The 13,175-nt window shown below is 46.5% G+C and overlaps 1 protein-coding gene and 1 long non-coding RNA gene across 2 annotated transcripts in view; one reads left to right on the top strand and one right to left on the bottom strand.

Moving 5' to 3' along the window:
* Nucleotides 1-13,175, top strand: part of SMCHD1 (structural maintenance of chromosomes flexible hinge domain containing 1) — a 164,461-nt gene that overhangs the window by 18,256 nt on the left and 133,030 nt on the right. The gene's annotated exons all lie outside the window — the stretch shown is intronic.
* LOC138784505 (uncharacterized) lies at nt 1,636-2,717 on the bottom strand. The gene is made up of 2 exons (XR_011361865.1): nt 2,133-2,717; nt 1,636-2,027 (listed from the first exon to the last, which is right to left on the bottom strand). It is a non-coding gene; the product is annotated as an uncharacterized lncRNA (long non-coding RNA).

Raw genomic sequence — 13,175 nt, forward strand, 5'->3', positions numbered from 1 at the left:
TCACTAATTGTACTTTGCAATGATAGGCTGAATTTTTGCATAAAGTATACTACTAAACCAGAAAAAAAATTATATGTGTGGTGAAATTGAACAAAAAAACAAATTTTTTTAATTTAGGATTTTTTTGCCCTGGGGTAAAACTGACTTGTTGTACATGTTCCTCAAGTCCTCAAGATTAAAACGATATACAACATGTATAACTTATATTGTATCTGATGGCTTGTAAAAAATTCAAACCATTGTTAACAAATATATGTTCCTTAAAATCGCTCCATTCCCAGGTATATAATGCTTTTATCCTTTGGTCTATGGGGCTGTGTCAGGTGTCATTTTTTGCGCCATGATGTGTTCTTTCTATCGGTACCTTGATTGCGCATATATGACTTTTTGATCACTTTAATTAAATTTTTTCTGGATTTAATGCGACCAAAAATGAGCAATTTAGCACTTTGGGATTTTTTTGCGCTTATGCAGTTTACCGTGCGAGATCAGGAATGTGATTAATTAATAGTTCGGTCGATTACGCATGCGGCAATACCAAACATGTTTATTTATATACTTTTATTTAAAACCTGGGAAAAGGGGGGTGATTCAGACTTTTATTAGGGGAGGGGGCTTTTTACTAATAACACTTTTTTATTTTTTTTACACTTATACTAGAAGCCCCCCCCCCCCCCCCTGGGGTTAGGGTTATTCCCCCTAGGGGACTTCTAGTATATGCACACTGATCTCTCATTGAGATCTTTGCTGTATAGTTATACAGCAAAGATCAATGAGATCGGCACTCGGATGCTTTCGGCTGCTGCAGCCGAAAGCATCCGAGTGCCGAGCCGGGATCAGCTCCATTTTGGCGGAGACCCCGGCTGTCACCAGTAACGGAGATCGCTTCTCCGGGACAACGTCCCGGCGGAGCGATCTCCGCCACTAGACACCAGGGAAGCTCTGCTTTCGGTAATCGGATGCAGCTGTCATCTTTGACAGCTGCATCTGATTACTGTATTAGCGGGCACGGCGATCAGACCGTGCTCGCTAATACCCGCGGGCACGGGCTACAATCGGCACCCGGGACCGAGGCGGCGACCCCGCTCTGAACACCTCTTACGGGCGCATGACGTACGGGTACGTCATGCGTCCTTAAGAGGTTGAACACTTTTTTTTTTTTCTACAATTTTTAATTGCCCTGTACCTCCTTGTACACTACAACTCTCAGCATACCTCCTTGTGCACTACAACTCCCAGAATACCTCCTTGTGCACAAGGAAGTATGCTAAGAGTTGTAGTGCACAAGAAGATATGCTGGGAGTTGCAGTTGTGCAGTAGCAGCCTCCCGACACACTAAATAAAAAAAATATATATATATGTGTGTGTGTGTGTAATATATATATTACACACACACATACATACACACACACCCACCCTATGGGGACCAAACTACAGAGAACCCTTTATTATAGAAACATAGCAGCAGTGGTACGTACAGTATGGCGGCTATCTACCGTATAGAGTGGGCTACAGTGTAGGGGCATACTGTGTGGACAATAACACCTATCTCCAAAAAAAAAGCCCTAGCCTTTTTTTTACAGAAAAAAAACTATATAAGACCTGTAGAAGAAACAAAGTTTAAAAAAAGAAAACTTGGTATAAAAATATATATTTATTAATAATTGAATAAATTGCAAAAGTTTTGTGAGGATGAGTGGTCGGCTACTGATGGTCTGCTAAACTGGGGTCTTCTCTCTGGATGAGTCTTCATGAGAGTCTCAGCAGTTTGACACCTGTGTTATAGATGGTCTCCTCTCTGTTGGAGTCTTCAGCAGCCTCAGATCTAATAGATGGTCTCCTCTCTGTTGGAGTCTTCAGGAGCCTCAGATCTAATAGATGGTCTCCTCTCTGTTGGAGTCTTCAGGAGCCTCGGATATTATAGATGGTCTCCTCTCTGGAGTCTTCAGGAGCCTCAGATATTATAGATGGTCTCCTCTCTGTTGGAGTCTTCAGGAGCCTCAGATGTTATAGAGGTTATTGGGAAACTGCAAAGAAATAAGAGAAATAAATGAGTGAGAAAATGAACATTTTGTCTTTTCACAGTTGTAGAACAGTCAGAGATGAGAGGGTTGTCACTGTCAGGCTCTTACCTCTAGATGAGTCCCAATAGATGTTGCATGTAGGCAGATCCTCAATCTGCAGCCTTCAGTCCACCTCCATGTCCTCCACCGCCGGCAGGCGAGATGTGGAAATCTTCCTCCTCTTCTTCTTTGATACATCCACCATCTCCACATCATCGGGAAATTGGCGTCCGCCAACCTCCATGGGCTCGCAGATACTCTTGTATGCCCTCTTGAGCATGCGAGCCGGTCTTGCTGGTGGGGCAGGGTAGGATGGGGCGAGGCGTGGTGGTGGGGCAGGGTAGGATGGGGCGGGGCGGGGTGGTGGGGCAGGGTAGGATGGGGCGGGGCGGGGTGGTGGGGCAGGGTAGGATGGGGCGGGGCGGGGTGGTGGGGCAGGGTAGGATGGGGCGGGGCGGGGTGGTGGGGCAGGGTTGGATGGGGCGGGGCGTGGTGGTGGGGCAGGGTTTGGTGGCTGGGCAACAGTCGAAACCTTTCTCTTCCTGATTGTCATCCTGAGAGACTCTCCAACACTCCAACTCCAACAAAAGTTAGCCTGGACTAACACTGCTGTCAGGGTGCAGCTTGGTTTTATTGCCACAATCAGGTTCTATTGTGACATCATCCTCATACGTGTCATGATGACATCACAAGCAGTGGGTGTGGCTAGAGCACTCCGAGATGAATACTATGGGGGAGATTTATCAGACATGGTGTAAAGTGAAACTGGCTCGGTTGCCCCTAGCAACCAATCAGATTCCACCTTTCATTTTCCATAGTCTGTGAGCAATGAAACCTGTAATCTGATTGGTTGCTAGGGGCAACTGAGCCAGTTTCACTTTACACCATGTTTGATAAATCTCCCCCTATATGTACCTGCACTGAACTTCTACATTATAAGATTACAGGATTTGTTCTCTGCTCCACTTTTAGTCCCATTAGTAAATAAAAGTAATAACCAGTGTTTTCTCTGCCTGGTAGTGCAGGACGGGGTCTATAGAGGGGCTTTATTTATGGTGATAATCAGGAATACACCCTCTCCCAGGCTGACATGATGCTTTATGGTAGATGCTGAGTGTTGTACAACCTGACGGCTCCATCATGAATGAGCTCCCAATATATCTGTTAGATGGCTCCTATGTTCTGGATGGTAGATGCCGCTGTCAGGCGTCTCACAACCTCCCCATCATAATTTATATGGAAGCTATAAAATAGTGTTATAGTGTAACTGTCATTTATAACCTATGGAGGGGGGGGCAGCTTTATGAGGACAGAAAGAGACTTTTTTGCCTCCCAAAACCAGTCAGTTTCCTATCACTTATACTATTTTGCTTTCTGTACAGTTGTGTGACATGACAGTTACACCTAAACCCGTCATTACTCTGCTTCCTGCTCTGAGGCCACGTTCACACAGGGTATTTTTTCATTAAAGGGGTTATCCAGCGCTACAAAAACATGGCCACTTTCCCCCTACTGTTGTCTCCATAATGGGTGGGCTTTTGAAACTCCGTTCTATTGAGATAAATGGAGCTTAATTGCAAACCGCACCTGAACTGGAGACAACAGTTGGGGGGAAAAGTGTCCATGTTTTTGTAGCTCTGGATAACCCCCTTTTAACCAACGTCCGTTTTTGCAGTTTGCAAAAACAGCAGTAGTTTATTGCCACTGCGGCATTACATTAGATTGCATAGAATCACAGCCATAGTGTATACACTGGGAACTGGGTGCTGGTTAAAAAAAAGGTCCACGGCATCTGCATTCCCTCGCTGGTCTGTTGATATAAAAGGGGATGTTCACCCAAAATATTTTTTTTATTTCAAATCAACTGGTGCCAGAGATAATAAGAGGTAATTTACTTCTATTAAAAAAAAAAAAAAGTCAAGTCCTCCAGTACTTACCAGCTGCTGTATTTCCTGCAGGAAGTGTTGTATTCTTTCTAGTCTGGAGGGCAGGAGAGTATTTGCTGCTGCTCTGGACAGTTCCTGTCATGGACAGAGGTGGCAGCAGAGAGCGCTTATATACCTTTATGATCTACAACTTGGTTACTGGTTAGCTGTGGTTATTTAGTCTTAACATGTCTGGTATGCCTCTAAAGTTACACGGATCTGCCGATTCAGCAGATCATTGCTCCATGTAATAAAGACAATGATTGGCTGGTCATGCCTTCCGATGCTGCCCTAAAATCATCAGCTGCCGGATGCGCATCGCTACATGTAACAGTGATGCGCGACCGACGGCTAATGAATCTGTACAGAAAATAATAAACTCTGTATGTTACCTCTCCACGCTCCTCTGTGTTCTCTTCGCTTCTCCATGCTTCCCCGCAGCCGCCGGTACAAGTTCAGAGCCGGTCTCTGAAGTGATAGGCTGCTGGCCGGAACAGTACCGCCGCAGCCGGTGATTGGCTGAGCAGCCTGAGGCTTCAGAGACCGGCTCTGAACTTGTACCGGTGGCTGGTGAGAAGCCAGGAAGATACCAGGGAGCATGAGAGGTAATGTATACAGTTTATTATTTACTATATACAGCAAGGGCTGCACGGACATTGCTAACTATACAGGGCTGGGCGGTATACCGTAAAAATACAGATACCGTCACTGGCGTCGGTTAACCGACCTCAACCTAGCCAGGACGGTATCTGCGGTAATTTTTTATTTTTATCTCCCAGAGAGCTCCTGCACACAAACTCGCGGCCCGGCGTGATCGCTGCACGTTATATGCAGGGACGCCGGAATCTGAGCGGGAGGTGGAGGAGCAGCAGGGCCCAGGTGAGAATGCCCGAGTGCACAGCCCTCTCCCCGCACCCATCCAGTCAGAACGCCCGCCCGGCGTCCCTGCACACGCAGAACATTAACTTGCAGCGCTCGCTGGCCAGGGGAGAAGGGCACTTGGACGGGACTGGTACCGGTCCCCCAACTCCCGACCGGCGAGCGAGCGCTGCACACTTTGTCCTGTGTGTGCAGGGAAGAGGCCATGTCAGAGCTGAAGGTGGAGGAGCAGCACATGGGGGCGGCTGTCCTGTAGTTCCCTCAGTAACAGTACAGGACGTTAACATAGGAGGAATAATGGGCCTCAGCAGGCAGGAGAAGTTATTGCTGTGTGTGGTCTCCTGCCTGCTGGAGCCCATTATTCCTCCTATGTTACAGTCCTGTACTGTTACTGAGGGAACTACAGCTCCCATACCCATAGACCCCTGTCCGCCCCCCTGTATACTGTGTACCCATAGACCCCTGCCCGCCCCCACTGTGTACCCATAGACCCCTGCCCGCCCCCACTGTGTACCCATAGACCCCTGCCCGCCCCCTCTGTGTACCCATACACCCCTGCCCGCCCCCACTGTGTACCCATACACCGCTGCCCGCCCCCACATATAGTAGAGGAGAGAGAGATAGGAGATAGATATCTTCACAGCATGTCAGTGCAGCGCCATCTGCAGCCCCCTATAATGTGCCACTCATAATGTCCCCATAACAGTGCCTTTGTACTGTCTGTCACCTATACATAACATACTATATACCCATCATATATACTGTACGTCCCTGTACTGTCACCTGTATATACTATATACCCATCATATATACTCTGGGTACCTATAGTACATAGCTATATACCTGTATATACACGTCCTGTATTGTGCACATTGCTGTATGCTATATACCTGTATATACATGTCCTGTAGTGTGCACATAGCTGTATGCTGTATACCTGTATACAGGGCCGGCTCCAGGTTTTGGTGGGCCCTTGGGCGACAGAGCCTCAGCGGGTCCCTTTGTATAGTAAATCATGTGGCATCACTTTTAGAGGGTCTCTATCTCTGCATTCTGTGTAGGTATACAACTGTGTATTATATACTTATTATCCTCCTGTATGTGTGTGTATATATATCTCCATTCTGTGTAGGTATACAGCAGTTTATTATATACACACTCATACAGGAGGAGGATAATAAGTATATAATACACTGCTGTATACCTACACAGAATGGAGACATATACTGTACACACTCATACAGGGGGATAATAAGTATATAAATACAGCTGTATACCTACACAGAATTGAGAGATATATACACTCATACAGGAGGTCAATAAGTATATAATACACTGCTGTATACCTACACAGAATGGAGATATACAGTATATATATATATATATATATATATATATACACACACTCATACAGGAGGATAATAAGTATATAATACACTGCTGTATACCTACACAGAATGGAGAGATATATACACACTCATACAGGAGGGGGATAATAAGTATATGTCTCTCCATTCTGTGTAGGTATACAGCAGTGTATTATATACCTATTATCCCCCCCTGTATGAGTGTGTGTGTGTGTGTGTATATATATATATATATTTATAATACACTGCTGATCACCTACACTAAATGGAGAGAAAAAAATAGCAATACAACAGTGGATTTATTGCATATTGTGACTCCCCCATGGAAAGTAAAGGGGAAAATCTGCAATAAATCCACTGCAGCAGATATGCCACAGGTGACCCTACCTTCCTACTCCCAGCACACATAGACAGATATTCATACACAACACCTGCATAGACTTACACACACAACACTAGCATACAGACTTACACACACACAACACCTGCATACAGACTTGCACACATGCATGTATACTCAGTCACACATACACTCACCTCTGTATCTGGCAGTCCTGTTACATCTTCTCCCTCTGCCCGGGCTGCTGTGGAGGGGTCAGGAGACCCAGGAATACAGGAGGGGGCAGGGAAGCACAGCACAGGCAGCACTGTGAGGAGGCTTCTGGGCCCTGACCTGCTATTTGGCCTCCACAGGCTGCCGTGCAGTGAGCCCCGCCCCCCTCTCCTCTGGTCCGACGCTGAGAGACTGAGGCCTGGAGGAGCCACAAAATGACTTAAGTGGCTCATCAGCGCCCCCCTCATCCCTGCGCCCGGCTCATCCCCCCCTCCCCCCACAGCCTCAGGTAATGATGTGTGCGCTCACCACCTGCACACAGTGCGATGTGTGTCAGTGTGTGAGCGCAGTGAGAGGGGAGGGAGAGGGGAAGAAATGGGTGGGCAAGTGCAGGGGGGCCCCTTGAGGCACTGTGGGCCCCGGCACTTGCCCGAGTATGCCTGGTTCTGACGCCGGCCCTGCCTGTATATACACGTCCTGTAGTGTGCACATAGCTGTATGCTTTATACCTGTATATACACGTCCTGTAGTGTGCACACAGTTTGGGTTGCTGCTCATTCAGTTACTGCACTTTTTTTTAACTTTATTGAAACAAACTATCCCCAGTTTGGCACGGCCAAGTGGGTGTGGCTTGTAAAAGGGTGTGGCTTACAAAGGGGGCGTGTCATAGTTATCGTCCAATTATCGTTACTGCAGCTACATATGCGATAAACCGCAATATTGATTTAAGCCAATATCGCCCAGCCCTAATCAGACCCCAGATCAGACCCCCCTAGTGCCCCGATAACTAACCCCCCTCCCCCGGCGGCCATCATTTCCAAGATGGCCGCCGCCATCGCTGTGAACCGACTAACGTCGGTTCACAGCGATTAAAAAGTTAAAATGAATGAAAGCCCCATGCTCTCGCCACCGGAGGTAGCGGAGAGCATGGGGCAGTCATCGGAGACCCCCCTGTGGGGTCCCGGTACAAGCGATCAGCGGTATATACTATATACCGCTGATCGCTTGTACCATGTGCTCCCGGCACTTTTTATCCCCTGTCACCATAAATGATTGGTGACAGGGGATAAAAAGTGATGTCGCCCCCCCACCCCCCCTGTCACCCCCGTCCCCCAGTCACCCCCCCTTCCCCATATACTCACCGGATCCACGGAGCTCCTTCCTCCTCGACGTCCTGGCTGGTTATGAAGTGCGCATGCGCTTCACAACCAGCCAACTCTGAAAATTTAAAGTGACAGAGACCAATTTGGTCTCTGTCACTGAACTATGATTACTGAGATAGAAAATATCACAGTAATCATAGTAATACAGTGAAAATGAATATGTAAAGTACAAAAAGTGACAAACATACAAAAAAATAAAACACACACTTTTTATTATAGTAATAATTGCAGTTTACTCCCAAATTACCCCTAACCCCTCCCCAGATTGCCCGTAACCACCGCACGTTGCCCCGTAACCACCGCACGTTGCCCCGTAACCACCGCACGTTGCCCCGTAACCACCGCACGTTGCCCCGTAACCACCGCACGTTGCCCCGTAACCACCGCACGTTGCCCCGTAACCACCGCACGTTGCCCCGTAACCACCGCAAATTACATGTACCCACCCCAGATTACCTATAAGCACTTCAGTTTATCAGTAACAATCCCAGATTGTCTGTAACCCTTCCAGGTTGCACATAACCCCCCCAGGTTCCCCGTAATCATGCCAGATTACATGTAACCCCCCCAGATTGCACGTAACCACTGCGCGTTGCCTCTGACCACGCCACGATGCCTCTGACCACCACACGTCGCCTCTGACCACCCCAAATTGCCAATGACCCCCTCCAGATTGCGGTGCCCATGTCAGATTACAGGTACCCACCCCAGATTGCCTATAAGAACTTCAGTTTATCCGTAACCACCCCACATTGCCCGTAACCACCCCACATTGCCCGTAACCACCCCACGTTGCCCGTAACCACCCCAGATTGTCAGTAAGCACTGCAGGTTGCGCGTAACCACCCCACGTTGCCCGTATCCACCTCAGATTGTCTGTAAGCACTGCAGGTTGCCCGTAACCAGCCAACGTTGCCTGTAACCACCCCAGATTGTCTGTAAGCATTGGAGGTTGCCCGTAACCACCCCACGTTGCCCGTATCCACCCCAGATTGTCTGTAAGCATTGCAGGTTGCCCGTAACCAGCCCACGTTGCCCGTTACCAGCCCACGTTGCCTGTAACCAGCCCACGTTGCCTGTAACCAGCCCACGTTGCCTGTAACCACCCCACGTTGCTGTAACCACAGCAGGTTGCCCGTGACCACCACACGTTGCCCGTGACCACCACACGTTGCCCGTAACCACCCCGCGTTGCCCGTAACCACCCCACGTTGCCTGTAACCACAGCAGGTTGCCCGTGACCACCCCATGTTGTCCGTAACCACCCCAGATTACCTGTAACCACCTCAGGTTGCCCATAACCACCCCTGGTTGCCCGTAACCACCCCACATTACCTGTAATCTCATTTTTTTATTTTTATTTTAGTAACTGCGCTATTCTAATAACCATTACTAGCTGCGGTTTTGCTCCTGTAAATTGGCGCTCCTTCCCTTCCGAGCCCTGCTGTGTGCCCATACAGTGGTTTATGCCCACATATGAGGTACCGTTTTACTCAGGAGAACCTGCGTTACAGATTTTGGGGTACGTTTTCTCTCCTGTTCCTCATCAAATTGAGAAATTTCAAACTAAACCAACATATTATTGGAAAAATTCGAGTTTTTCATTTTTACTGGCCAATTTTGAATACTTTCCTCTAATACCTGTGGGGTAAAAATGGTCACCACACACCAAGATGAATTCTTTGAGGGGTGCTCTTTCCAAAATGTGGTGACTTTTAGGGGGAATCTATTCTGCTGACACTACAGGGGCTCAGCAAACGCACCTGGCGCTCAGAAACTTCTTCAGAAAAATCTGCACTGAAAATGCTAATTGGCGCTCCTTCCCTTCTGAGCCCGGCTGTGTGCCCATGCAGTGGTTTATGCCCACATATGGGGTACCGTTGTACTCAGGAGAACCTGCATTACAAATTTTGTGGTACTTTTTTCCTCTTGTTCCTCGTGAAATTGAGAAATTTCAAACTAAAAGAACATAATATTGGAAAAATTCAAGTTTTTCATTTTTACTGTCTTCTTTTGAATACTTTCCTGTAATACCTGTGGGGTCAAAATGGTCACCACACACCAAGATGAATTCTTTGAGGGGTGTACTTTCCAAAATGGGGCGACTTATGGGGGGTTTTCTCTCTGCTGACACTACAGGGGCACTACAAACGCACCTGGCGCTCAGAAACTTCTTCAGCAAAATCTGCATTGGAAAATCTAATTGGCGCTCCCTTCCTTCTGAGCCCTGCTGTGTGCCCATACAGTGGTTTACGCCCACATATGGGGTACCGTTGTACTCAAGAGAACCTGCATTACAAATTTTGGGGTGCTTTTTGTCTCATATTCCTTTTGAAAATGAGAAACTTTAATCTAAACGTATATATTATTGGAAAATTAAAATTTTCAATTTTTTTACTGCCTAATTGTGAATACTTTCCTCCAGCCCCTGTAGGGTTAAAAAGCTCATTATACCCCTAGATTAATTCTTTAAGGTGTGTAGTTTCCAAAATGGGGTCACTTATGGGGGTTTTCAGGATACCAGACTTCTAAATCCATTTAAAAAAAGAACTGGTCCCTAAAAAAATCAGTTTCACGAAAATGTGATAATTTGCTGATAAATTTCTAAGCCCCATAACACCCTAAAAAAGTAAAATATGTTTACCAAATTATGCCAGAATAAAGAAGACATATTGGTAATGTGACTTAGTAACTAATTTATGTGCTACGACTTTCTTTTTTTAGAAGCAGAGAATTTCAAAGTTCATAAAATGCAAATTTTTTCAATTTTTCATGATATTTTGATGTTTTTCACAAAAAACACACAAAATAGTGACCAAATTTTGCCACTAACATAAAGTGCCATATGTCACGAAAAAACAATCTCAGAATCGCTAGCATACGTTAAAGCATCACTGAGCTATAAGAGCATAAAGTGAGACAGGTCAGATTTTGAAAAATTAGCCTGGTCATTAAGGCCCAAACTAGCTGCAGCACGAAGGGGTTAATTAATCACATTACTGATCTCGCAAGGGTAAACGGCGTAAGCGCAAAAAAAATCCCAAAGTGCAAAATTGCACATTTTTGGATCCATCAAATCCAGAAAAAATGTAATAAAAAGCGATCAAAAATTCGTATATGCGCAATCAAGGTACCGATACAAAGTAAACATCATGGCGCAAAAAATGACCAACTGACACAGCCCCATAGACCAAAAGTTAAAAACGTTATAAGCATGGGAAGGGAGTGATTTTAAGGAACGTATATTTGTTAACAATGGTTTGAATTTTTTACAGGCCATCAGATAAAAGAAAAGTTATACATGTTATATATCATTTTAATCGTAACGTAACGACTTGAGGAACATGCACAACAAGTCAGTTTTACCCCAGGGCGAATGGCGTAAAAACAAATACCCCCCAAATAAAAGAAATGCTTTTTTTTGTTCAATTTCACCACACTTGAATTTTTTTCTGGTTTCACAGTGTTTTTTTATGCAAAAATTCAGCCTGTCATTGCAAAGTACAATTAGTGACGCAAAAAATAAGGGCTCATGTGGGTTTCTAGGTGGAAAAATGCAAGTGCTATGGCCTTTTAAACACAAGGAGGAAAAAACTAAAATTGGCCCCGTCCTTAAAGGGTTATATAAAAAATTTTGACGGATCTCTACTTTAAGCAATATTTTATTAACTAAATTATGAACACAAACAATTCTTGGATAAGACAAGTCTGTGGTGTACATTCAGTGTATACAATAATGTTCCCAAAGAATAGACCAGCATATGCTATAAAAAAATATTTATTTATAGCCCTAACCTTAACCCCTTAACGACATCGGGCGTAAATTTACGCCCTCGCGCCCTGGTACTTAGCGCATCAGGGCGTAAATTTACGCCCGATGTTTCCCCGATCGCTGCGTGTTCGCACACAGCGATCGGGGAAGGTGGCCTGCTATAAATCATAGCAGGCCATCTTAGCTTCTCGGCATGGGGGGGGAGGGGTTAACACCCCCCGTGCTTACGATCACTGCTATTGGCTGATCAATTTAGATCAGCCAATAGCGGCGATCGGAACCTTTCCGGGTCATCGATGACCCGGAAAAAAATGGCAGTCGGTGCTGTCCGAGGACGGCACCGACCGCCATTACTGTAAAAAGTAATGGTGGTCACGGTGCCACCGGCCCGATCGCCGTGAACGGCCGGCCGGCCGTTCACGGTGATTGGCCCGGTGGCACGGCGATCAGAGTCCCCCAAAATAGTTAATACCTGCTCTGGACCCCTCAGCTAGGTAGCTGAGGGGTCCAGAGCAGGTATTTGTACATTACTCACCTGTCCCGGGGTCCTGATCGTCGTCTTCCGGGTTCGCCTCGTCCTCCATCTTCTCCTTCGGTCTTCGGCTCTTTCCGGCGGTCCCCGTCGTCTTTTTTCGGCTATTTTCGGCTCCAGCCTCGTCTTTTTCCGGATTTTGCACTCTGCTGCCCCCTAGCGGCTGATATGTGTAATACACTTATCAGCAGCTACAGGGATATTCAGAATGTAGAAAAAGTTTTTTTTTTTTTTTTTTTTCTATTTTCCGCACCCTATCGCCGCTGAGTGTTGATCAGCATCGCACGAAAGTGCGCTGCTAATCAGCAACTCCTCCTTTTTGGCGTAGGGTGTTTTTTTTCTATATCCTACTGCCACGGTCTGCTGATAAGTGCTGCACATAAGTGCGGCATTTATCAGCAACGCCTTTGTTGGCGAGGTTTTTTTTATACTTACTGTAAAAAAAAAACACGTAAAAAACACTGCATTACACCACACTACATTGAATAAAGTTTAACACTACACCACTACATACCCCATATACTAGTCCCCGTTTAAAGATGACCCCCAGGGTGTTTTCGGCGTCAGAGGGATACGTTATTATTGCCTCTGACACCGAAACAGCCAGTGAGGATGAATGGGGGGGATCCTTCTTTCCTCCATTCATCCTCATCCTCCTCATCATCCAGTGACGTGTCTGGGGGTAGCGTAGCGTACGCTGCCCCCCAGACACGTCTTTTCCGCCAGTACCGTCCCAATAAGAGATGACGGTATGGCATGAAATTCTACAAACTCTGTGAGCGTACCTCAGGGTACTCTTACAGATTTAGGGTACGTGCACACTGCGGAATGGCGAAGGATAACCCTTTGTGCATTTCGCAGCTGGCACCCGCCGACGGACTGATGCGGGCGCGCATCTCCACCCGTGTCACAGACTCCATT

The sequence above is a fragment of the Dendropsophus ebraccatus genome, chromosome 2 (genome assembly GCF_027789765.1).
Source record: "Dendropsophus ebraccatus isolate aDenEbr1 chromosome 2, aDenEbr1.pat, whole genome shotgun sequence".
NCBI lineage: Eukaryota > Metazoa > Chordata > Amphibia > Anura > Hylidae > Dendropsophus > Dendropsophus ebraccatus.